At 40.1% G+C, this 24,497-nt stretch overlaps 1 protein-coding gene across 27 annotated transcripts in view; it reads left to right on the top strand.

Annotated features, from left to right (window-relative positions):
• Nucleotides 1-24,497, top strand: part of TENM3 (teneurin transmembrane protein 3) — a 1,240,854-nt gene that overhangs the window by 752,340 nt on the left and 464,017 nt on the right. For all 27 annotated transcript variants that reach the window (XM_083755214.1, XM_083755180.1, XM_083755191.1 and 24 more), the window contains one exon: nucleotides 24,052-24,124. The gene's annotated coding sequence lies outside the window, so the exon portion shown is untranslated. The remainder of the gene's footprint in view (nucleotides 1-24,051; nucleotides 24,125-24,497) is intronic.

The raw sequence follows: 24,497 nt of genomic DNA, 5'->3' as shown, positions 1-24,497 counted from the left end.
TAGTATGGAACACAGCCAGGGTGAATTACTCCACATAATGAACTATTCTATAAATCCCAGATACTCATGCTATATTTCAGAGCAGTCAAAAATTCAATGAGGTGTGTTAAGGATGGAGGGAGATCACCCACTGATAAGAGGCCTTTTGGGTACAGGACTGTGCTTTACAAAGCTCAGCGTTTGCTTAGAGGTTTTAAAGAAAATGTCGGCATTTTTTGACCTAGATACCCTTTCATTTTTAATGGTTTTATAGCTTTGGGCATTTCCCCTAAGAATATAATGGGGGCTGGGGGATGGGTGTGTTTGTGTTTTCATATGAAATGCACACTTTTTTCTTCCGTACCCACACCCCATTTCACTCTGATCCTCACAAAGCTTCTTGGTGTCACTTTAATCCTTCCCTAGTTTTCAGCTCTCTGTTGTGATACTCCATCAGTTCCCCTGTGCTATTCACTTTCTGTCAGATCCCCTGGGGACCATTCTGTTTCCAGCTTAACTTCTTCCACTTTCTTTTCCTTTCAAATAAAATATAACTGATAGGCAAGGCAAACACGCTGAGCCCAAGTAAACATATGGTTTGCATCATTCTTTTATTTCAGTGGAAATTCTGCCACCACCACCCCACACAAAAACAACTATGGAAGATTTACAGGTGTTGTTGATAAAATTAGTATTCATATTAGTATTATTAGTATATATTAGTATCATTAGTATATATTAGTAAGGTAATAATATATTTTCATTCAACTGTCAGAGGCAGTGTGAATGCCAGTAGCAGGGAAGCACAAGTGTGGAGAATGCTGCTGCACTCCTGTCCTGCTTTCAGGCTTCCCATAAGCATCTGTTTGGACACTGAGAACAAGATGCTGGATTAGATGAGTCACTGGCCGAATCCAGCAGGGCTCTTTTATTTTCAGTTATGCCAGGTTTTTGGTATTACAACAACAACTTGCTTTCAGCTGTTTGTTTCAGTATGAAATAACAGAGTTGAATTTGTTTCACATTCCAAAATGGTCTCATACAGTTAATACCAGTATACATTTGCCCCAAGAGTCCATTTTTGGGTCTGATGTTCATATGCCCCTGCAGCAATCTCACTTTGGCTAACCTGGCTGGCAAAGTGACCATCCAAGATCTGGAGTGTGGAATAATGCAGATAGTTGTGCCTACAGATGTCTGGGTGTGTCTTTTGTCCAAATACGTGTTATGGAAGGGAGAGGGGGTTAGCTGTTTCTCCTGCTTAAGGGGAAAACAAGCTTTACTTCATTTCCTTGTAGTTCATACTCCCAGCTGAGGTTGATCGGGCTAAACTAGGAGAAAATCTCGGTAAACTGGAAGAAAAAAAACACCTATTTGGACTATGTTGCTTTGGAGCTCAAAAAATTCCTTAGACTCCAAGATATGTGGCAGGATGTCTTAGATATATGTGGTATGGTAGGAGCTTGTTTCTACTAAGGCAATTCTAATTCCTTCCTCCTTTTCTTTTCCAAATGCAGTGGTACATAAAGAAAATGACTTTGTGAAGTATAAGCTAGATAACATTGCTCCTGCCACTAATTCATTCAAGTCAAAACATTTTGCAAACCAGTGATTTTTTTGCACATTGTGGTTCAAGACCATTGGTGAGTCATAGGAGGATGGATTATATTGCTGCCAACAGTGGTTTATTGAGAACAGATCTTGACAACTCTGTGCAGATGCACACGTAAACTGGAATTAGGAGATCAGACTGAGATTAAAAAGGGAATTTAGTGTGTCTTGTGTGGGTTCATTTTAACACAGGTTGGTGGTAGTTGTACATAACACTGGACCCAAGTATTTGGTATTGGAATTTCACATAAACGATAGGGTTAGTGAGGATTAGAAGCACATAGTATAATAATATATTAAATTTTGTTATGTCTGCACCAAGCCTAAGAGCTGAGTCTTGGTGAGGGATAGATTTATCATGCTATTTCTGGTTCATGTTACTTTTACATGTGTTTCATCATAAGTCTGTTCCAGCCTGTTTCAATATTAATCTGTAGCTTAAAAAACATGTGAAGATTCACATTTAAATAGGTAGCGTATTTCACTGTATGCATTTCTAAACATATTTTATCTCAAAATATGCACTTTTTTCTTTACAGATTTTGGTATGTTTTTGAGCCTGTATTGCAGAGTTCAGGAAAACATTGCATCTGTAGGATAACTGGGTTTTGAATAGTATGTTCGTCTGGGAAGTGAAAATTAGGTCAGTTTACCTAAAAATATAGACCAAACGTGGGGGAGGGGGGGAATCAATCTCTAATATCAATTAAAGAAGTCTTTTTTATATATTGGAAGGTTTGGTTTGTTGATTTTTCTCTAAAACTGTTATCAATACACTGATAAGTAAAATTATTAATGTGAATACTGCTACGTTGTCACTATGAAAGGAGAGGAAATAGAGTTGCACTTATAGACCTTTATATATATATTAATATTTGAGAGTGTTTGTTAAAGAGGAAGAGAGTTTTTGAGTAAGTTGAGGATTGCACTATATAAAAACTGGGTGATTTGTCTCTAAGCACATGTTTTAATGCTGTTTAAACTTAAATGGGAGTGTTTCATATTCCATTTTGGTTGTTCATAACGTTTTTTTCTCAGAGGTTTTTCATATGTATTTATTCTCAGCAAACCATTCACTTTCAAGCCTTGAAGGATTAATGGCAATCTTGGCCCAAAATGTACAGATAATAAAAATGAATTGTATTTGTTTTCACTTGAATGACTATATCCAATGAGATTTTTTTGTCTGAGTAATTCAAAATGAATTCTCTTTGTACCTGTAACTTTGATCTGCACAACAGTGATACTTTTAAAGCAATTTCCTAGCATCTAATTGAGACAGAAATGCACATTACTTAAGTCATATATTGAAAGACAAGAAAGACAAGCGAAACTCTTCTGGAAATATTATCAATAATATGGAAGAATTATAAAGTGATTGAGATATAAAATTAAATCTGCAGAGAAGTAAGATGAGCAAACTAACACATAAACCCATTTTTAAAAAATCTAGCTAAGAAATTTGCACCCTCCTGATACAACATCAAACCAATAAATTAATGCTTACAAATTTATTTATTTATTTAAAAAGAAGTTACAACCACAAATGGAAGTGTACCCTCTGTAAAGGAGGATACATCACCGCCCTATTCCCAGTGTTAAGCATATTGAGCAGGGACCCTGATGAAAAAGGTGTATGAACACTCTGACTGAAACAGCACCAGTTTGAAGTTATCAACATAGTTTTCATATAAAGTGAACTACAGTTGAATTATAAAATTTACCAATAAATAGCCTGTGACTAGTCTTTGGCCTGTCTTAAACAGATTGTTACAATCTTTATCTTTTAGAGGTGCTTTTCATGAGATCACTTACATCATCATCACGTTTTGTTCTGCTGAGATTGCTGCAATCTGTGGACTTGCTCAAATGCAATTCTTCCCTTAACTAATTCTATCCCCTAACTATAAATCATTAAATGGTTTTAATACTCCACATTTCCATCAGCAAGCCTAACCCAAAAGCTGTTCCCTTCTTTCCTGCTACAATAATCAGGCATGTGTGAAGCCCCTGTTCAATCTTCCCCAGAATTTAAGGGTGAAACTAAGCTGTCCAGATATAGAAACTGAAATGGGTTTCAGCCACCCTCATTCTCATCAATGGATTTAACTCCTTTGTCACTTTTTTACAACAGTGGTGCAGAACTTGTGACCCGCCAGATGTTTTTGGACTACAGCTCCCATCATCCATGACCATTGTCCATGCAGGCTAGGACTGATATGCATTAGAATCCAACAACATCTGATGAGCCAAAATCTTTGTGCTATAATAAGCAGACCTATTATGACCCTGTTTACTTCTTCCCACAATTACAAGGTCAATCCTAAATCCTTTTTTCCATCTATCCCTGGCCCCAGTGTAGATCTGCATGCTGCAGAACCCACTATAAGCTCAGTCCCTGGTCTTCCTTTCTTGAATTGTGTTTTTGTAACTCAGAAAAGCACCGGCTGATGCACAGACTGCTCCTCTTCATTGTGGCTGAAAGAACAAAGGTGATAATGTTATCATATTTCATATATTCTTAAGCGGATAATAAATATTCATTCACAGAACTCTATTCTGGCATTAGAAGAACAGTGTGACTATTCACACCTCTCAGTGCCAACCTAGGAATATGCCTGCCTCTTCTTCACTCAGAAACAGAACTTTTAAACTGATGTTGCAGTAAACATGCATTTGTGAGTATGAAAATGAGTGGTCTGGTGCAGATAGCTCAAGAGGTAAGATCTCCTGCAATGCTTTTGCAAAGTTTTTTGCAGATAAAATCGCTCAGATTCAGAAGGAGGTAGACTCCACTGTGGGAGCAGGGCCAGGGCGGGAGAGTGCTAGAGTTCTGTCTGGTCCTGTTACATGGGATCAATTCCAATCTGTTACCTCCGAGGATGTGGACAGGCTGCTTGGACGAGTGAAACCGACCACCTGTCTCCTTGATCCTTGCCCATCCTGGCTGATAAAAGCGAGCCGGGAAGGGCTGGGCGATGGGCTCTGCGGGGTGGTGAATGCTTCCCTCTGTGAGGGAGCCTTCCCAGACCCGCTGAAAGAGGCGGTCATTAAACCGCTTCTTAAAAAAACATCTTTAGACCCGGCCAATTTGGCCAACTATCGCCCAGTCTCAAATCTGCCATTCTTGGGCAAGGTGATTGAGCGGGTGGTTTCTGAATAACTCCAAGCACGCCTGGAGGAAACGGACCATTTGGATCCCTTCCAATTGGGATTCAGGCCTCACCATGGGACTGAAACTGCCTTGGTCACGCTGGTTGATGATCTCCGGCGGGCTAGGGACAAAGGTGAGAGCTGTTTCCTAGTTCTGCTGGATCTCTCAGCGGCCTTTGACACCATCGACCATAACATCCTTCTGGACCGTCTAGAGCGGCTGGGAGCTGGGGGCACTGTCATACAGTGGTTCTGCTCCTTCCTCCTGGGCCGTGTCCAGAAAGTAGTGGTGGGGGGTGAGTGTTCAGACCCCTGGGCTCTCACTTGTGGGGTGCCTCAGGGTTCTGTCCTCTCCCCCATGTTTTTTAATATCTATATGAAGCTGCTGGGAGAGATCATCAGGGGGTTTGGACTGGGTGTTCATCAGTATGCAGATGACACCCAGCTCTACCTCTCCTTTAAATCAGAACCAGTGAAGGCGGTGAAGGTCCTGTGTGAGTGCCTGGAGGCGGTTGGAGGTTGGATGGCGGCTAACAGATTGAGGTTGAATCCTGACAAGACAGAAGTACTGTTTTGGGGGGACAGGAGGCGGGCAGGTGTGGAGGATTCCCTGGTCCTGAATGGGGTAACTGTCCCCCTGAAGGACCAGGTGTGCAGCCTGGGAGTCATTTTGGACTCACAGCTGTCCATGGAGGTGCAGATTAACTCTGTGTCCAGGGCAGCTGTCTACCAGCTCCACCTGGTACGCAGGCTAAGACCCTACCTCCCCGCGGACTGTCTCGCCAGAGTGGTGCATGCTGTAGTTATCTCACACTTGGACTACTGCAACGCGCTCTACGTGGGGCTACCTTTGAAGGTGACCCGGAAACTGCAATTAATCCAGAATGCGGCAGCTAGACTGGTGACTGGGAGTGGCCGCCGGGACCACATAACACCGGTTCTGAGAGATCTGCATTGGCTCCCAGTACGTTTCCGAGCACGATTCAAAGTGTTGGTGCTGATCTTTAAAGCCCTAAACGGCCTCGGTCCTGTATACCTGAAGGAGCGTCTCCACCCCCATCGTTCAGCCCGGACACTGAGATCCAGCGCTGAGGGCCTTCTGGCGGTTCCCTCATTGCGAGAAGTGAGGCTACAGGGAACCAGACAGAGGGCCTTCTCAGTAGTGGCGCCCGCCCTGTGGAACGCCCTCCCATCAGATGTCAAAGAGATAAAGAATTACCTGACGTTCAGAAGACATCTTAAGGCAGCCCTGTTCAGGGACGTTTTTAATATGCAATGCTGTACTGTTTTTAACACTGATTGGGAGCCGCCCAGAGTGGCTGGGGAAACTCAGCCAGATGGGTGGGGTATAAATAATATATTATTATTATTATTATTATTATTATTATTATATGCCTTATGTAGAACCACAGCTACCTACAAGGACTCAGTTCAGACTTCATGATAAAACTATGCTTTGTGCTAACCATACTGTGGAGCCCAACCCATGATTTAGCTTCCAACTTTCAGGCATGGCTCCAACCATGGTTCAAAGTGGCTTATCTGTTTTCATTTCCAATTGACTTAGCACTCCAATAAACCACTGAAGTTGTCTAGTTTTTTTCAGCACCTGCTGAAGACCTCCATCTTTCAGCAAGCCTTTTAAGTTGAGATCTTTACAGTCTGCATCTATACTGGAATTGTTTTAAAGGAGTTTGTATTGTTTCATCATGTGTTGTTTGCCACCTTGGGCTCTTTCATAGTAAGGGCAGGATATATATTAAATAAATAAATCACTTCCAGAATTTAAGCAGTGCCCTTAATTCTGTTTTGTTAACCCAGGCATAACACCAATCCATTTCAAAACCTGGTCAAACTATGATTTCTGAAACTTGCTTCCTGTGTGATTGCAAACCATGGCTTTTCAATTCAGAACTCACACAAAATAAACAAAATCACAGTTAAGCTTATTTAATCATGATTTGGTGCAATGTCCAATATTGAAATCAAGTCCTTTGTACCTTTGTTGCATAGCTAATCAGAGTACAGTGGTACCTTGGGTTACAGATGCTTTGGGTTACATGTTTTCAGGTTATGGACACACCGAAACCTGGAAGTACTAGAATGGGTTACTTCTGGGTTTCGGTGCTCACACATGCACAGAAGCGCCGAATTGCATCATGCTTGTGCGCAGATGCGGCGCTGCAGGTTGCGAACGCTCCGGGTTGCGAACATGCCTCCCACACGGATCAAGTTCACAACCCGAGGTTCCACTGTAATCTAAACAGTACTGTAAAACAAATGATGGCTGTATTTTGACTTTTATCCTTTGTGACTCAGAAAAGTAGAACAGTGAAAACTTAGCAAAACATATTTGAGGGGTGAGGTGCATTTCAGTTTGATTTATCTGATGATCCATAGAAACTGCAGTGGAATTGGTAACTGATACCCAGCAGCTACATCTGACACTGATGTGCCTTTGAAATTGTGTCAACATTGAAATCTCTCTCCAAAAACTACTGAAAAATATTCTGCATCATCACAAGATCTATAAGGGGCATCACCTTAATTATAAAGAGCTTTGGTAGCTCACTAGAAAAATGAATGGCATCATTTTCCTCTACTATTTTGCTTTAAAAAAAGAAAAACAATTGGAAGAAAACTTCTTGTTCATTAACATTTTGCATCCACCTCAAACTTACAAAAGGCCTGGGAGTTCTTTAAAGCAGATTCCCTCCCTCCCCATTCAATAATTCATTTCATGTATAGTGCCTTGACCACTTTAAAGAGATTGTGTAGCTTTAGAAAAATAACTTGAAAACAAATTAGAAGGTAATAATGGATGTATTTTTCCATTAGTGTAACGAGGTAGCTTACTAATTCACCAATGTTGAAACTAGCCCTGATTGAGATGAATTAATTTCTCATCTTTTAATAATGCAAGTCCCGGTAACAGGACAAACCGAGAGTGACTAGTAACACTGGAAAAAATGATTTTGAAAAGGAACACAGAAGAGAACAACAAATTAACTTGATGTTATTTCTGTTTCTTATGCAAACATTCTACTCTATTCAGTTACGGTTCACTTTAACAAACATGTGGACAAACATGTCGCATAACATTCAGGAACAAGTGCCTTTCAATGTTAAGAGCTGAATCTGGCCATGGTTTATATGTTTCACAACAAAAAATAATTATTGCATATAAAGTTATAATTAGGTGTTTATTTTAACTAAACCCTAATTCAGTCCAACGGTATTTGCCTTACTGCCTGTAGTATAGCATGTCAGAAGACAATACTATAATGCTTGGAATGTAAGATAGGTTTTGAGACATAAATTACATTCCAAAACATGTATCTTGCAGAAACGCTCATGCTAATCTGTTATTATGACAAGGAAGATGAACATTTATAGAACAAAATGCCTTTGTAACCCAAGCTTTGTAACCAATAAAATGTGATGCTTTAAATATTGTGTAAGTGTTCATATAATTCCACATTTCTGGTCTGAAAGCTTCATTAAAGTATATAAATTAGTACTACTGTCAGAGATGGCATTAAGTATTCAATAAGAGTAGACTTAATGCAATTAATAGCAATTAAAATTATACTTTTATGATGTCAGCCACAAGCATTGGTAAGACATAATTGCCTGTAAGGACTTTTGTACCTTACTTATCCTCTAAAACTGTCCAATTTATATGAAAAATGCCAAAAACATATCCCATATGGGTGCTATTATCTTCTTGGATTTTAAGAAGTAATCTGTCTTATCCTGCATGTGCACATTAAGCTAATTTGCTTTAATTAGTTTTTCCTCATTGTGTTAATAGGCATGTTGATGCTAACTTTTAGAGGTACAGATGTTAAACTTTATTATAAGGTCAATACACAAACTTCCCCTGAAGCCCTGAAGGTGGACTGATGCATTTGTAGATGCTCCTCTGTTCAAATAATAAACTTGCTAGATAATATTATTACACTGAAACTACTGGAAAACTTTAATTAATTAGTAGTTAAATATGAAATGATGACATGGGTGGTTCTGCTGTTGAAGGGATTGTGTCTGATTGTGATAAATAAGATAAATTAATGAACTGGTTCCTCTTAGAGTAATTTGCATATAAGTATATGAACATTTACAACTGTGTGCATTTTAATTTATTAGTGTCAACAGAATTGAGGATTACCATTGTCAGTTCTCAATTGTCCAACTGATTTAACACAAACCTAAGTACTTAGTTTAATGGGACTTGCTCCTAGGCATGGTTGAGTGATTTCAAATGTTCAAAGCAACTCATGCGGATTATCCAGTTGTAAACCTAGCAACACCCCTGCAAGGGATCTGAAAACTATGGTCCTCCATAGTTGGCAAGTGAAATAGTACCGTTTTACCTACCTCAAGGGTAGATTTGCTTGTCCAGTGTAACATCACGGGGGCCATACTCTTAAACAGCCTGCAATGCTATTTACAACCCCTGTTGGCCTTTGTGTAATTCATTTGTTGTAGGAAATAGGTTTGCACTGTTCTGAGTTTCCGTTGTGGACTGTTCAAGCTCAGAGAGTACACAAAATTGAGGATGTGCCAGACTGTTTCTTGCAAAAGCTACTCTTGTTTTTGTCCACTAGAGCAACCCAATGATGCTACGGTGGACAAGCAAATCTACCCTTCAAGTAGGTGCTGTTGCACTATTCCCAACACTGACTTTAATCCTCATATCTGAAAATGTAACATGTGCTGGAGCCATCAATTGAACATTCTACCAAGAAACAACTGCATGTTAGCTTCCTGACTCCAATCCTAACTGCCTCAATCCTACATCTTTTGTTTCCCCAGCTCTTGCTATCATTTACCTGCTTTTCACTTTGGCCCTACAGACTTTTCTCCTGTACAAAGAGAATTTCCATGACCTATCATGTTTGTCTGAGCCTCAGTACTGACACATGCATGGGTAGCTGTGACCCAGCTGAACTATCTTTCTCATGGGAATTTTTTGCTTACTGGCTTGGCAGTATTCCCACATTAAAAAGGGGGTGAGGGTGGGGAGAGACATGACAGCTGTGTTTTACTTTAATACAGAAAATAAAATATAGCTCTGCTTAGTTGTAGGCTTGCTGGGATCTACAAGACAATTACTACTTGGCGTATTAAGCATAGGGTAAAATATGGCAGCAGTGATCCCACTCCAGTACAGTTAATGGAACTTTTGACTTGGTGGCATGGATTGCATACAAAAGTCACAGTCAAGCACATAATTGGAGCTCCTAACCCCCTGAGTTCAAAAGGGTTTAAGTTTTTGAAATATACTCAGAGTTGAGTGTGGATTTCATGCTCTTTATTCAGCTCATAGTGGTGAGGAATGAAAGTTCCCCCAAAATATCTGCTTTATATACATTATTTACACAATGGGCCGTACATGATTGGCTAATTCTGGGATTCTCCTGTAGGCCAATCAGGTTGCGGATTCACTTCCACCTGGAGCTGGACTGGGTGGCTCCTACGGACCAATCATACTGCTGCATTGTTCTAGGACCAATCAGACTGCTGCATTCTGGACCCTATTGTTCTAGGACCAATCAGACTGCAGCATTCTGAATCCTATTGTTCTAGGACCAATCAGACTGCTGCCTTTTGGATCCTATTCAACTCAGTACATAACAGTTTTTGTATTTGTTCACTGGACTGTGACTACTAGATGCTTAAGCCCACAGACATAGGGCTTTATTGCAGGTGTATTGTGCAACATGTTCTTGACATGGTAATAGTGTATTGGTGGTACATTTATTCTGTTTTATTAGTCATTCTGCCATGCTTCCCTATTGCTGTTGGGAGGAGCTATAGTGCAACAACAGTTAAGATGAAAAGTTACAGGATTTTAGCAGGAAGTTACAAACTATGCACTGATTGAACGTGAAGCAGTATGACTACCCCAAGAGTTTTGCAGGTGCAAACATCATTGAAAGTGGGATTGTATATGACTCCCCCAATAACACAAATCACCATGAACGTGCAATATATACCAAGAAGCAGTATTCACGCCTCTCTTCAAGAAGTCTCCACAGTTCTCCACGACATATTGTTGTGAGCAGGGATTTTCACCTCTGACAAATATGGAAGTTCAGAAAAGAGAAAGGCTTATTTGTGTTGATGAGGAGATACACCTAATGAGATTGCCCAGCAATCTCACACCTCTCATTGAATCCGTATGCATACTTAAGGTACATATGTAAGAGGCAAATTTATATTTATGTTTCGGGAATGATTTGTGTTATGTAGCTGTATTGTTTCATACTTTCTGGATCATAGAGTTGGGAGGGATCATCTAATCCAACCCCCTTCAATGCAGGAATATTTTGCCCAATGTGGGGTTTGAAATCACAACCCTGAGATTAAGAGTCTCATGCTTTACCAGCTGGGCTATATGAAGTAGTTGTGTTCTGTGTTTTAAAACAAGCACTGCTAGGAGTTGTCTCTTTTTGTTTTCCAATGTATTTCTTATCAACAGAAATTTTATGTGGCATGAGTAAATTTATATTCTGAAAGTGTGGCCCAGAGGGTGGGGGGAAATGATACTAGATAATACAGGTAATACAGGTCTGCCACTGGGGCTACTATCATGTCATGGAAACATGTTACGGAAACTCATATTTGGGCTGCCAAGATGTGGGTGACTGGGTAAGCTGTTTTTGAATGTAGAAAGGTGGCTAGGGTATGTGCACCAATGGAGAAAAGGGAGACTGAAGCAGTATACAGTGGTACCTCAGGTTACGTACTTAATTCATTCCGGAGGTCCGTTCTTAACCTGAAACTGTTCTTAACGTGAAGCACCGCTTTAGCTAATGGGGCCTCCGGCTGCTGCTACCGTGCGATTTCTGTTCTCATCCTGAAGCAAAGTTCTTAACCCGAGGTACTATTTCTGGGTTAGCGGAGTCTGTAACCTGAAGGGTATGTAACCCGAGGTACCACTGTACTCAACATGTCCCATTGAATTAAATGAGATAAACATACACAGAACAGGGCATGGGGTGTCATGAACTTAAAATATGGTTCTGATAATTCTTCTTTGTTACCATCATAAAAGTTAATGGAACAGAGCTACATTTGTTGAGGTAGTTTTTAAAGCATCTACACATGTGGAGTATTGGAGTGTGTGTGTGCATTGATATTTTCAGCTGCTAGTGAGGCAGCTTTGGAGAAACCAATGGTATTTACAATGTGGAGCAATGGGGAACTGAAATTCTCACCCATACCTTTAAGCACCAAGTTGGAGTGTGTTTCGGTGCTGCTGTGAATATATTGCTGCTCTTGGATCGGCACAGGCTGTTGATATCAGTAGGGGCAACTATCAGTAACCATGCACTTGCACAAATGTTCCCACTGGCTCGTAAAGATGCAGACAAGAATTCCCTCCCTCCATCACTACACAGTGGTTTTTTAAAGCAAACCAGCTTATTCTTATTGGACAAACATAAAAGGAACCAGTTCTGTAAAAAAACCTCCAGTGATCTACTAGCTAACTTCAAAATTCATTTGACAGTTTTAGCATTTTTGGAAGTAAGGAAAGAAGGTGATCCTGATATCAGAGGAATATTATTAATATGGACTTTACTCTTTTGGGATGGGGGGGGGGGAGAGAAGGATAGTTCTGTAATACTTTTGTTTTTCTGCCAAGAAGAAAGCTGGAATTTATCAGCTTTGCTGTACAAATGGCAGGATGCCACTTAGACAGGGAAAATTGATTTTCTGGACAAGAAGGTTTACCTTTAAATAATTTGACTCCTACATTTGCTAGTGGCAGGAAAGGGAAAATGATGGAGCATCCTTGCAAAATCTCCTCAGAATCTGTCCCATCATTTTCTCTCCTCCTCTTTCCCACCTGCCCCTTGTTACATTTGAGACACATCAAGTGACTAACACTCTTCCAAGCAGCAGCAGAAGAGGAACAGAAAACTCTCTGGCATGTCTTGTGCCTCTGATGTTTACCGTATTTTTCGCTCTATAACACGCACCTGATCATAACACACACATCGTTTTTAGAGGAGGAAAACAAGGGAAAAAACATTCTGAATGAAACAGTGGATGTATCATTTTTGTGCTTCATGCTGTGGCCACAGACATGTGATCTGATGGTGAATTTGGGGTGACCCAATGCAAAAATCCTGAGAATCCCTGTGGATCCATGCTTTGTAACCACGTTTTTGCACCATTGCAGCCCCAGGCAACAGTGGGTGCGTGATTTTTTTGGTGCAGGCTGTAGCCATGGACATGCTATGTGATCTGATGGTGAATTTGGGGTGCCCCAATGCAAAGATCCTGAGGATCCATGTGGATCCATGCTTTTTAACCACGTTTTTGCACCATTGCAGCCCCAGGCAACAGTGGGTGCGTGATTTTTTGGGGGCAGGCTGTAGCCATGGACATGCTATGTGATCTGATGGTGAATTTGGGGTGACCCAATGCAAAGATCCTGAGCATCCATGTGGATCTATGCTTTGTAACCACATTTTAAGTGGGGAGCGAAGGAAAAACAAAGAAGGGACATGAGAGGGGTGTGCAGAGAAGCAGCTGGCTAAGAATGCAGGGGAAGGATTTAACGGGAGGGAGGAAAGAAAGGCAAAAGTTTCCCCCCACCCAAGCCAGCCATCTCTCTCTCTCTCTCTCTCATTCCCTCCCTCCCTCCCTCCTTCCCTCCCCCCTCTCTCTCCCTCCCCCCCTCTCTCTCCCTCTCCCCCAGCAGCACCGGAGCACAGAGAGGAATTGACACTCTGCTTTCCCCTCTGCTTGCCTGGAGGGGAGGGGCTTTCCCTGCTCTTTGTTCCGTTTCAGCAAACACAGCAACGAAACAGAGGAGGGTGGGCAGTAAGACCCTGAGGCAGAATGCAGGAAAGCAGCCGCTTCCTCTTTTCAGGTTTCCCTTCTCCGTGAAGCGCGATTTGATTTTTGCCTGATTTTTCGGCTTCAGGGACCACACATTCGCTCTATAACACGCACAGACATTTCCCCTAACTTTTTAGGAGAAAAAATCTGCGTGTTATAGAGGGAAAAATACGGTATATGCATCCAATAGCATAGTCAGCCCTTTAACAGTAAAAGGCTAAAGAATCCAGTGACTAACTGCAAATGTAACTAAATTTACACACTGTGAGCACCTTGGACCATAAAAGATAAATATAAACCTTTATGGGGCTTTTCGAAATTCATAGAATGGTGTACATATTTTACTCAGAACAAACTCTTTGAAATTAAGGAACATGGCTAAGTTAGGCCCGTTTATTTCAGTGAATCTACTTTAAGTAAATCAATCGTTCCTATGCATATATTATATTTTTGAGGGCTAAACTTAGTTATAAGTTTCTATACCTCCCTTTAAGAACAGTTGCTTGCTATAAGCCCAATAAAGGTGAGGAAATTACATCTTTGTACTTTGCCTAAATCAGTGAGCTTAAGGACTTCATTCTTAGCCACATGCACTTTCCCATTTTACAGGTTGGCAAAGAAGAAAGTTGAAACCATGTTGCCCATGTACCCTTGGTTTCCAGCTACATCATGAGTCAATAGTGGTTGCTCCTTGCTGCCCTCCATAGGCAGCAAGGAGGTTCAGGCAGGGGAAAGCCAGGATTTATGAGCCAAAAATCCTGGCAATGTTCCCCAGTGAGGTCTAGGGAGCTCAATGCATGTGCCACTCAAGCGTGTGTCTGCCAACTTGAAAGGCAGAGCGTGTGTGACCTAGGAGTGTGTCCCTGCCACGGATGAGCCTCTGTCTCTGGCATGATTTGTGGTTGGTTCCTCCATAATTTGGACAATTGGCATTAATCAAGAGGCGCTCCTGGACCGATATATGCTAATGGGCTGCAATCAGTCAGCTGCCGAAAGGAATGGGCTTGGCTCTTTGAAGGTAATGTTTTCTTTGAAGCTTGAGAATCATCACAACAGCTGGGAAAGGAAGGGGGAGGACAAGATGTTTTGTGCTTTCATATGGTTTTAAAATGGTCTCCTTTTTTCCTGTCCTCCCCTGCAAAATGAAAGACACGTGTGTAGCCGCAGTTATATTATTATGTTTGTTACTTTGGAAAAGAGGAGGGAGGCTTTCGATTTATGCTCAACAAAGAATTTAACAAGGATTTGCTATGCCCTCCCCTCTCAACTGAGGCTGATTGGACTTTATTTAAAATTATTCCTGGACTGGACTAGGAGCTGTTGCTGCAATGAAAAAAGAATTAACTGCTGCCGCACAGATCTGGCAGAGAGGCTGAATTTGAGAAAATAACTTGTTTTTAACTGTGTGCCGAGGAAGAACTCCAGAGCGGAATTTTAATGACAGAGTTTGGATACACATTCTGTGAGTTATTTATGGCCACAGCTTGTATGCCAGTCGCTAAACAGCAGAAAGAATGTGACCCTGCAAAGAACTGCACAATAGAAGATAGTAATTGATTTTCCCAGCACACCAGATCTGGAACAACAATATAAATGAAGGGGTACACGCAGCTGGAAGAATGGTTTAATGGCAAGTGAAGGTTGTCAGCTGGACCGTAAATAAGAAATGATGCGGCAATGTGAGGAAATGATGGTCATTTGTTTGGAACAGGAGTGGGAAACCTATTTTAAGAAATTGTATTAAATTAAATTAAATTAAATTAAATTGGTTTGATTTGCAATAATTTTGAAAATTAATAAAAATAATTTGGGGAAAAAGTCCATGTACGCTCCCTTCTCTTTCCCCATAGCATATTGCCAACTCTCGTATTTGCTGTCTTTTATTAATTGAAATGTTGATAACAATCCCCCTCCCTTAATATATCATTGTGAGCAGTATAATTATATTTTACTTTTTCAATCGTATAATTATATTTTATTTTTAAACTTCCCTAAAAACTGATGCTGTAGAGGGCAACATCAAAACCTTTACATAAAACCAGTAAACTAAATAAAAATAAAATTATAGTACATTAAATGACACTCAAGGTGGTTGCTAAGTTTGCTTCTGCGGTTGATTCACCTCAGTGCTAGTGTTCCTCATATATCAGAGATAGGATGGCATCTGCATATTTCCAGATCACGGATTTGGAGGGGGGGCGTATAATAGAGAGAGGAAAGTAGGCCTATTCACTTTTGCCCTGTTGCCAAGAAAGATGTAAGTGGAGGGAGAGATTGTGCCAGACCTGCTTCATCTTCTATGTGATAGCCCTTCAGATACTTGAAGACTGAAGAAGTCTTTGCAGTTGTGAGCATCAAACTGAAATTCAGGGAGCCAGGCCTGGTGCCAGACTTTGAGGTCAGGTCCAATTCCGGTCATTTGTTATCCCTTCTCTTAACCCTGCCTACTTCTTGGTCACCCTCAAGCATGACCAAGATACACTGAGGTTTTTCATAGATAATAGCCCCAGTGCCTTTGAACAGAATCAAGCAGCTTTAATTTAAGTAGTATGTGTGCATTTCATGTATGTAATGTGTGTCCTTTGCAAAACAAAAAAACTCGGGGTTTGGGTTACATGAGGAGCCTACAATACACAATTTCCTAACATACTGTTGATAAAACGAGTATTATATCATGAATTTTGAGTCTTAATTTATAATGCATCTAACTGTGATAGTTCTTAGGAAAATCAGCAGCTATTGTTATAAGGGAATCATTTGAACCAATTGCCTCCCAATGTCTGGTTAACAACATATACCATCCCCGAATTAAGTTTCAGTTTCTACAATGTGTAAATAACAAAATCTTTGAAACTTCATCAGTGTGCTCCTCATTTCACCAGAACTAGTTGAATCTTGCCTCTGCAGTTGAGGCTATATTGGAAAAAACTTAATCAGATTTTGCCTTCTTTTACAGGAAATAAATGAATGTCTAAAAAAACAACTTTTGCACCAATAAAAAACCCACAAATTAGATTTCCTGCAGGGGCAAACTTTTTCAAAATAGATACACATTTTCCACAGAGACCAATCCTACATTTTTTGTCTTCCCTTTGATTGGCTTTCTCCCCTCATAATAGTATGAAGTTCTCAAGGGTAAGAAGAAAAGCAGATACTTGCCATTATGAGGATAAAATTCCTGCCAGTAAAAATCAGGTTTTGAAAGCAGAAACATTAGTAGTTTGATGTGCAGTGGGTTTGGGGTTGTGTTTTTTTTGTCACTGCAAATCACAAGGGAAAGGGGAAAAGGCCAATCTGCCTCCTCTAATAGCTGGTGTTGGTTTTGGATGTTATGTGTTGCTCCTTTGATAGCTCTCACATGCATATAACCTGTTATCAGTCTGTTGTAATTATGATGTATCATCTTCATGATTTGCCTCTTTGCAGCCTAATATATTATGATAGCTAAAGTGAGTTGCTCTGTTTATAATTGGATGGCTGCTATTGATATGGGTAATGGATCTCTCCTGTGAAATGCAAACAGCAGCTAGATGCTCAGCATGGAGGTAAATTAAGTACCTGAGCTACCTGGGAATCAGCAGGTAGGCCTCATGACTTAGTATAGGGATGTATTTTTTCTGGTATCTCAGCACATCTCTAATTGCAATTATATTTCATGCCCACCTTGTCAAAGTTCTTGTAGGAAGGTTGTATGTATAAGTCGTTTAAATACAAGTATAAAAGCAAGTGAGGATGCAAGGTTTTTCTGAAGACCTAGATGTCATTAAACAAGCAAGACTTCATAGAGGCATATCTACTAATTTTACTACCCACACACATGGAGAGAGAGGGAGAGAGAGAATAAAACCCACAGATTTACTGAACTTAAAAATATAGCACCCTTTCACCACATCACTACAATTTGGTTGCTTAAAATGATGCAATGAAAATGGCTAAATACACAAAGTAACACAATTGCAACCAACAGCTAGAAAAGCATCACCATTCAGATTAGATTTCCTGCCACCGCGTTCCTGTGTCAGTTTGTGTGAATCAGATCTTGGAATATTTCTAGATCTGGAAACAGAATATACATTCTTTAGAGTAAGATGCACTCTTATTAAAACTACGACACACCGCTTTATCAGTGACATGTCATGCCTGATCTTATGTAAGTTTAGCTCGTAATCAATAGCATTAATACATCATTGGACATAAAACACTGAGGCAGGTAGGGGGAGAAGAAAGAAATACTGAAAGCAGGTTTCCACATAGTACATTGATTTTTGTTTTCTTTGTGTAAACCCAAACATAGTAGTAATGTGTGGAGTTGGTAAAATATTGATTTGATTTCCCTGGTTTTTAGTTCACTTGGGTTTGAGGTTGACAAGGGCAGTTATGTTCTGTAATTATCAGTCATCATACTTGTCTAAGCAGTGATGTCCACAAAACACTTACCAGATTTATTACATTGCTCTAAACACCTTTCACAATGAGCAAGAGAGAAGGAAATACTAAGGAAATACATTTTCTCAGTGTCCCTAAGTAATGAGATTTTAAAAATAAAATAAAGATGCCTTGAGCTAAATTTGCTGATTACCATAAGCTTTTAAAACAATTTTGGTTGGTATCAGCTAATCCTGGCATGGATATTGAGGAGCAGTCCATCAAAACATTTCAAATCCCACCCCCTCGTCACATCCTTCTGGTGGCATGTCTTTCAGTAGCTACAGGCAGGTAATATATCTAAAACCAAATAATCTTTTACCATATGATGATAACTTCTAGTTTGAAGTGAACCAGATCTAGTAACATGATTAAAATTGAGTGTGTGCAAAATAAAATCATCCTGAGCTTCAACTTAGATTTTACTAAAGGGTTACTACTGGTAATTTATGAGAATAAAATTCAGTTCCATATAATTGAGCTTAATTTTATCACTGTTCTCCTCAAAATATGGGAGAAACCATAATTTTCACCTGGAAATCTACGGCATTTTTGTGTTGTAGGTTACTTCAGTGCTGAACTTTCATTTAGGAGTAATCACTTGAAATAACTTGCTGTGATGATAGAGACATGCAGTTCACCAATTACAATTAAACCATGTGAACCATATGTTTCATAAGTGCAGTGGGCTTTGAAACTTTCAAAAGGTTTTACATTAAATTACACTGTGATTTCATTTTGCCTGGATTTTTTTATTCTACTTTAGAAAGCTAAAAGGTTTTTAAGTGAAGACTTTAGAACATTTTTTTTATTTATTATATTTAAAAACCTTTATACTTTACCTTTCCTCAGTAAGCCCAAAGCAGCTAACAATAACTTAAAACCATTTAAAAAACAGATGGACAACTATAAATACAGAAAAAAATATTAATAAAGCAATAACATAGCAGTGGCGAGAGATGGGTACAAACCATCAGAAATAATTTAACTATAGCAATTGAAACCACTTTTTTAAAAAATGCATAAAAAACCATAAAGCTTCCAAAGCCTAAAATGGAAGGTTTTGGATTTCCTACAAAAGAAGACTGCCTCCAAACATTGGTCCACAGTCTTCACTGTCTCCCTAGGATGAGATGGGTATATTTGCATACTGACAAAATTGAATGGCATGTCTCTGGATGACCCCGAGCCAGGATGGCTGTCCATCAACAGATAAGGCTGGGTGTCATCTGCATATTGATGACAGCCCAGCCCAAAGTTCCGGACAATCTGGGCTGGGGAAAGAATTGTGCCCTGCGGCACTCCACACACCAAGGAATGCCGCAGTGACAACTCCCTAGCACCACTCTCTGTCCCCAACCTGAGATAAAGGAGCGTAGCTATTGTCGGGCTGTGCCCTGAATCCCCACGTCGGCAAAGCAGTGGTCCAAAAGTTCATGACCATGTCGAAGGCTGCTGACAAATCTAGAAGATGCCATGACATATATAAAATATAATGCACACATGAAACTAAAATTGGTATCTTTGGAGAAAAAAAAATGGCAACTATTCATCAACCCTCCCCCCCCCCCCACATTCCATATTGAGCAGGGAGGTACATACACATGCCTACCTGCCTCCCAAATTTTCTCAGGTATTTTAGTCCGTCTTTGTATCTCACTACCCCAACAAAAGGAATTATCTCATTACTGTTAATTATCTCATTATTGTTGAGATTGCACGTTTTCAATTGTCATGAGATAGAGATAATCTTTAATCAGACTTTCTCATCAAATATTTTTCTGATTTTAATTTTTAACTATGAATTTTCACTTACTTGAAGCCATTTCACTACAAAGCTATTTTGTTGTCCCTCCTTTACTATGGTAAATATAGAGCATTATGTATTTTTTTACAATGTGTTACAGTTGATGTAAGTCCTAACACAATATCAAAGGATACAGCTGCAGTGTTGATTTTAAAAGCCCTGGCACACTTGTCACCAGTATGCTGGTGTTTAAAATCCACTTTTATCAAGAGACTACATTATTAACCTAATTTAATTGGCATGCTTGTGCTAGCACTTAACAATAGATTCAAGGATTTTTGGCGGGGCGAGGGTGTTGTGAGAAGACATTTGTTGGTCAGATGCCTAAATATGCCTGTTCCTGCAATTTATAATTCACAGGTATTTGGTTTATAACTGTGTAGGAGGAACCATATGGACATACAATATATTTTTTTTATTATGCAAATTGCCACAGTAACTCATGAGAAAGGGTGGTCATAACTCAGTGGTAGTAGGTAGGCCTGTGAAACACTCCTGACTGAAAGCCTGGAGACAGTCGGTGTAGACAGTATTCAGTTTGATGGACCCATGGTCTGCCTCAACACCAGGCAGCTAGTACCTGCTTATTAAGGGATACGGGTGGCACTGTGGTCTAAACCACTGAGCCTAGGGCTTGCCAATCAGAAGGTCAGCGGTTCAAATCCTTGCGACAGGGTGAGCTCCCATTGCTCGGTCCCTGCTCCTGCCAACCTAGCAGTTCGAAAGCACATCAAGTGTAAGTAGATAAATGGGTACCGCTCTGGCGGGAAGGTAAACGGCGTTTTCGTGCGCTGCTAAGGTTCACCAGAAGAGGCTTAGTCATGCTGGCCACATGACCCGGAAGCTGTCTGCAGACAAACGCTGGCTCTTTCGGCCTATAGAGCGAGATGAGCACCGCAACCCCAGAGTCATCCGCAACTGGACCTAACGGTCAGGGGTCCCTTTACCTTTACCTGCTTATTAACTCACTTGCATTATCAATATAATTATCAATTTCCAGTAGAAGGTCATCCATAGGAGGAACCAAGACCAGTTCCATGCCAAAGCTAGGCCTGCATCTATACCAAAATATGTCAAGATAATCAGTTTCCTTGAAAAGTGCCCTGCACCTTGCACCCCACAAAAGGAGGTACAGGCCTGCCTCTCTGCTACAGGTAGTTAGCCTACCTAGAAGCTTTGATTACCATAGAAGGGGTTGCTTTGGGGAAGTAAGCCAGAATAAAAGCGCATGTCAAACACACTTTGGATCTCTTCCTTCTCCTTTGTAAAGGAAAACCTTTGTAAAACCTTGGACACTGAAGTGTATGTGAGTTAACATACTTTGTTATATAGCTTTTGTAATAGGGATCCTGTTTTTCTAATAAAAGCTTTTCTTACTTCATTTGATGCATTTGACTGAAATCACTGACAAAATAACTCTGTCTCCTACAACCATAAAATTTTGGCCTGTTTGGAGTGGTTTTGATGGAGGCCTCTCTTGACAGGAGCTTCATAATTAATTTGGTCCATCAGGTACTCCATAGAGAATACAGCTGCAAATTCTCCTTCAGTGTGCATATGCATGCACATATACGTGAAAGGCTCTCTGTACTGCAGGTGGTCCAAATAAGAGAAAGACAGACATTCAAATAATAATGTTGTCCTTCCTTGAGCAAGCACAATCTCTTCACATTATTGTCAATACAAGTGGAATTGCTTTCCTTTATGTTAAAGTAAATAACTTATATACTTTCATTTAAGTATTCACCTCATTTATTAGGATAAAATCTTCTGTCTGGGTTAGCTGGCATGGAGCTTTACTGAAATGCTACTAAGAATTGGTAAAGAATTTGGCCTTGACTCATGCTAATTTAAACAATATATTCCACATTTTACGGTCCCTTTTTAATAACATTGTTATTAAAGATTCTTTTAAAATAGTATTCTTGTTTTGAATTAAGCTGGAACAATGGTATACAAACTGTATGTTTTATTGCATTCTTGGTTCTTTTCTGTGATATGATTTGAAAAGCTGTATTACACAATTAATTTTTTGCGTCTCATACAACATAGCCACTGGAAGTATTACAGACTGTACAATATTTTGACTTCAATCAGTTTAATTAATGCCAAGTTGAGTTGGAAAGGGTAAAGGCACAGTGCCTTGATTATCATGTATATATTTTGAACAGGTGCCCATAGATTATATCAGAGGGAGGACAGTTCTTTAATGTTACCTTGTCATATGATACCAATTATTTTAAGTGTGTGTGACATATAGTTGACACACTGTAAATGGGATGTTGCCTCTCAGCAGGTTTCATTCCTAAACCTGCTGAACCTAAAAGGGGGCGGGGGGACCTTGTATAGTGAAGAACAATATGCCATAAAAATATTTCCATTCATTAAAGGTATAATCCATTAAAATCATGGTAAGATTTGCCATTTACTTCAGTGGAATTTGAGTTGCAACCTTACAGTGCAGTCTTCTGTGTTTTACACAGGCGTGCCTTTAAATTCAATGTGATTTATAACTAGGTAAATGCATGTAACTGGTTGAAATATTTTAGTTTTCCATAATCTGAGCTAATTAGAAAAAGAGAAGCATAAGCTTCAAATGAGGCTACTTGAAACTACATACACATATGTAAATGTTTGCAACACTTACACAAAGAAATCTTAAATAATCTACAGTTATATTTCTTTTTAATTTGATATTTCAAGCACGCCTCAGGAAAGAATACAGGAAATGTAGGCAGAAAATCCAGAAGGAATGACCTTTTGAGAAAATGAATGTTTACATCAATGCAACATGGATTTTGCAGAGTTAATACTCAGACTTATCAATTAGAAAGTGTACACTGACTCTCTCTGTCCTCTCTCTCTCTCTTTAATTGCTTCTAAACACGGAAGGAAGATATCTAGACTGTAATGGTGCAATGGGGTTTAAACATTACATAACTTTGTCAGACTGAAATTATATATATATTGTGTGTGTGTGTGTGTGTGTGTGTGTGTAAATTGTACCCCCCTGGCCACTTAACAAAACTATTTTCCCATACACCATGGGTTTCCGGTTCTTTTAAAACTGCATGACATGAAGGAATTCAGTATTATGAACTGCTTCAACATGCAGTGATACAGAAATATATACTTTCCCCCCAAATTTTCAGCTATTAAAAGTAAAGCTAAGCTGAAATTTCTCATTACTTTTTCTTTTTTAACATCTGATATTTTTGTTTTTGACAGACACACTTTCAAATCATCCTACCTTGCATGAGATGGCACCCCCAGGTTACTCCATCCTCCACCAGTCGCAGGCTGTGGGTCGGGGGGAGGGGTAGCATTGTTAATCCGGGAGGATTGATCTTTCAGGGCTCTGCCAGCACCATCGATCTCTGGCAATGAATGTGTTGGCTTGGTGTGGGGAACCAAGGAGAGCTTGGCTGTCTGGCTGGTGTACCAACCATCTAGCACACTGGTGGCCACCCTGTCAGGCCTGCTGGAGGTGGTGGCAGGCTGGGCCTTGGAGTTCCCTAACCTACTGGTTCTGGGGAACTTCAGTGTTCATGCCGATGCCATCCCCTCCTCTCAGGCTCTGGACCTGGTGTCTTCCATGGCGACATTAGGGTTCTCCCAGTTTGTTTTGGGTCCCACACATCAAGCAGGCCACACGCTGGATCTGATCTTTGGGGCGGGTATAGTGTGGAAGTGCCATGGTCTGATCACTACGCTCTGAAAGCCAGGATTGACTCCCCCCCCCCCCCCGCTTGGGTGGCGAACCTATTTGGGCTCAGGATGATGGATCCTGATGGATTTCGTCAGGCCTTGCGGGATCCTGCTCCCCCTGGCGGCTCACTAGATGAGCTTGTTGAGAACTGGAACAACCGGCTCTGCCTAAAACCGCAGTGTTTCAGGTTTTTCTAGTGGTGATAGCCAATGGAACAGCAACTGGTGATGATGGAATCCCCTCACCAGCATTGCTCCTTTCCCTGGGCAGAGAGAAACCTGCATGCCATCCTAAGTTTCCAAATCTAATGCCAGATTCACTAATGGCCTATAGTATTTTTATTGAAGGCGTTTTCACACACATTTTCACACATAAGAAGAACTTGCAGGATATCATTGCATCAGGGGGGCAAATCTGGATACTGTTGGCTATAACACATGTCAAAATACTTGCAAAAATATTTTCGGATTCCTTGATAACTTCCTGTTTTGTACTATGTGTCTTACAGAATTCCTCTGTGCCCCACCAGAATACCTTTTGTCATAAGCAGAAAACACAGAAAGTGTTCCAAACAGGAAGAGGTAGGACAAAACTTTCCATTTGCTAGATTGTTACAAGGCCCATTGTTTTTAGTAACTGTGGTCAAGACAGTACTGTGCTAGAAAACCGTAGCACACCATTTTGGCTTTGTTTATAAATATTTGTCTACCATCTACTTGATTTTCATTTTTTAAATATTTTTTAAAAAATATTTTACTTGTTTCTATCATTTTAAAAAGATGTAATATGTTTAGATTTTCATTTTTTAAATAACCATCATTTGCAGAATTTCCTTGCTCACATTCCTTTAAACTGCACCAGTCTGGTATTGGAGTAAAATGTACCTCAAAACGTACCAGCAAGTAAAAAATAATAATTAAATCATGCCAACATTGAGACTTTATCTTCTCCAGT

This window comes from Podarcis gaigeae (assembly GCF_964106915.1).
Source record: "Podarcis gaigeae genome assembly, chromosome: 9".
Lineage (NCBI taxonomy): Eukaryota > Metazoa > Chordata > Lepidosauria > Squamata > Lacertidae > Podarcis > Podarcis gaigeae.
Note: the sequence above shows the minus strand (reverse complement) of the source record. Positions and strands in the feature narration are given on the sequence as shown.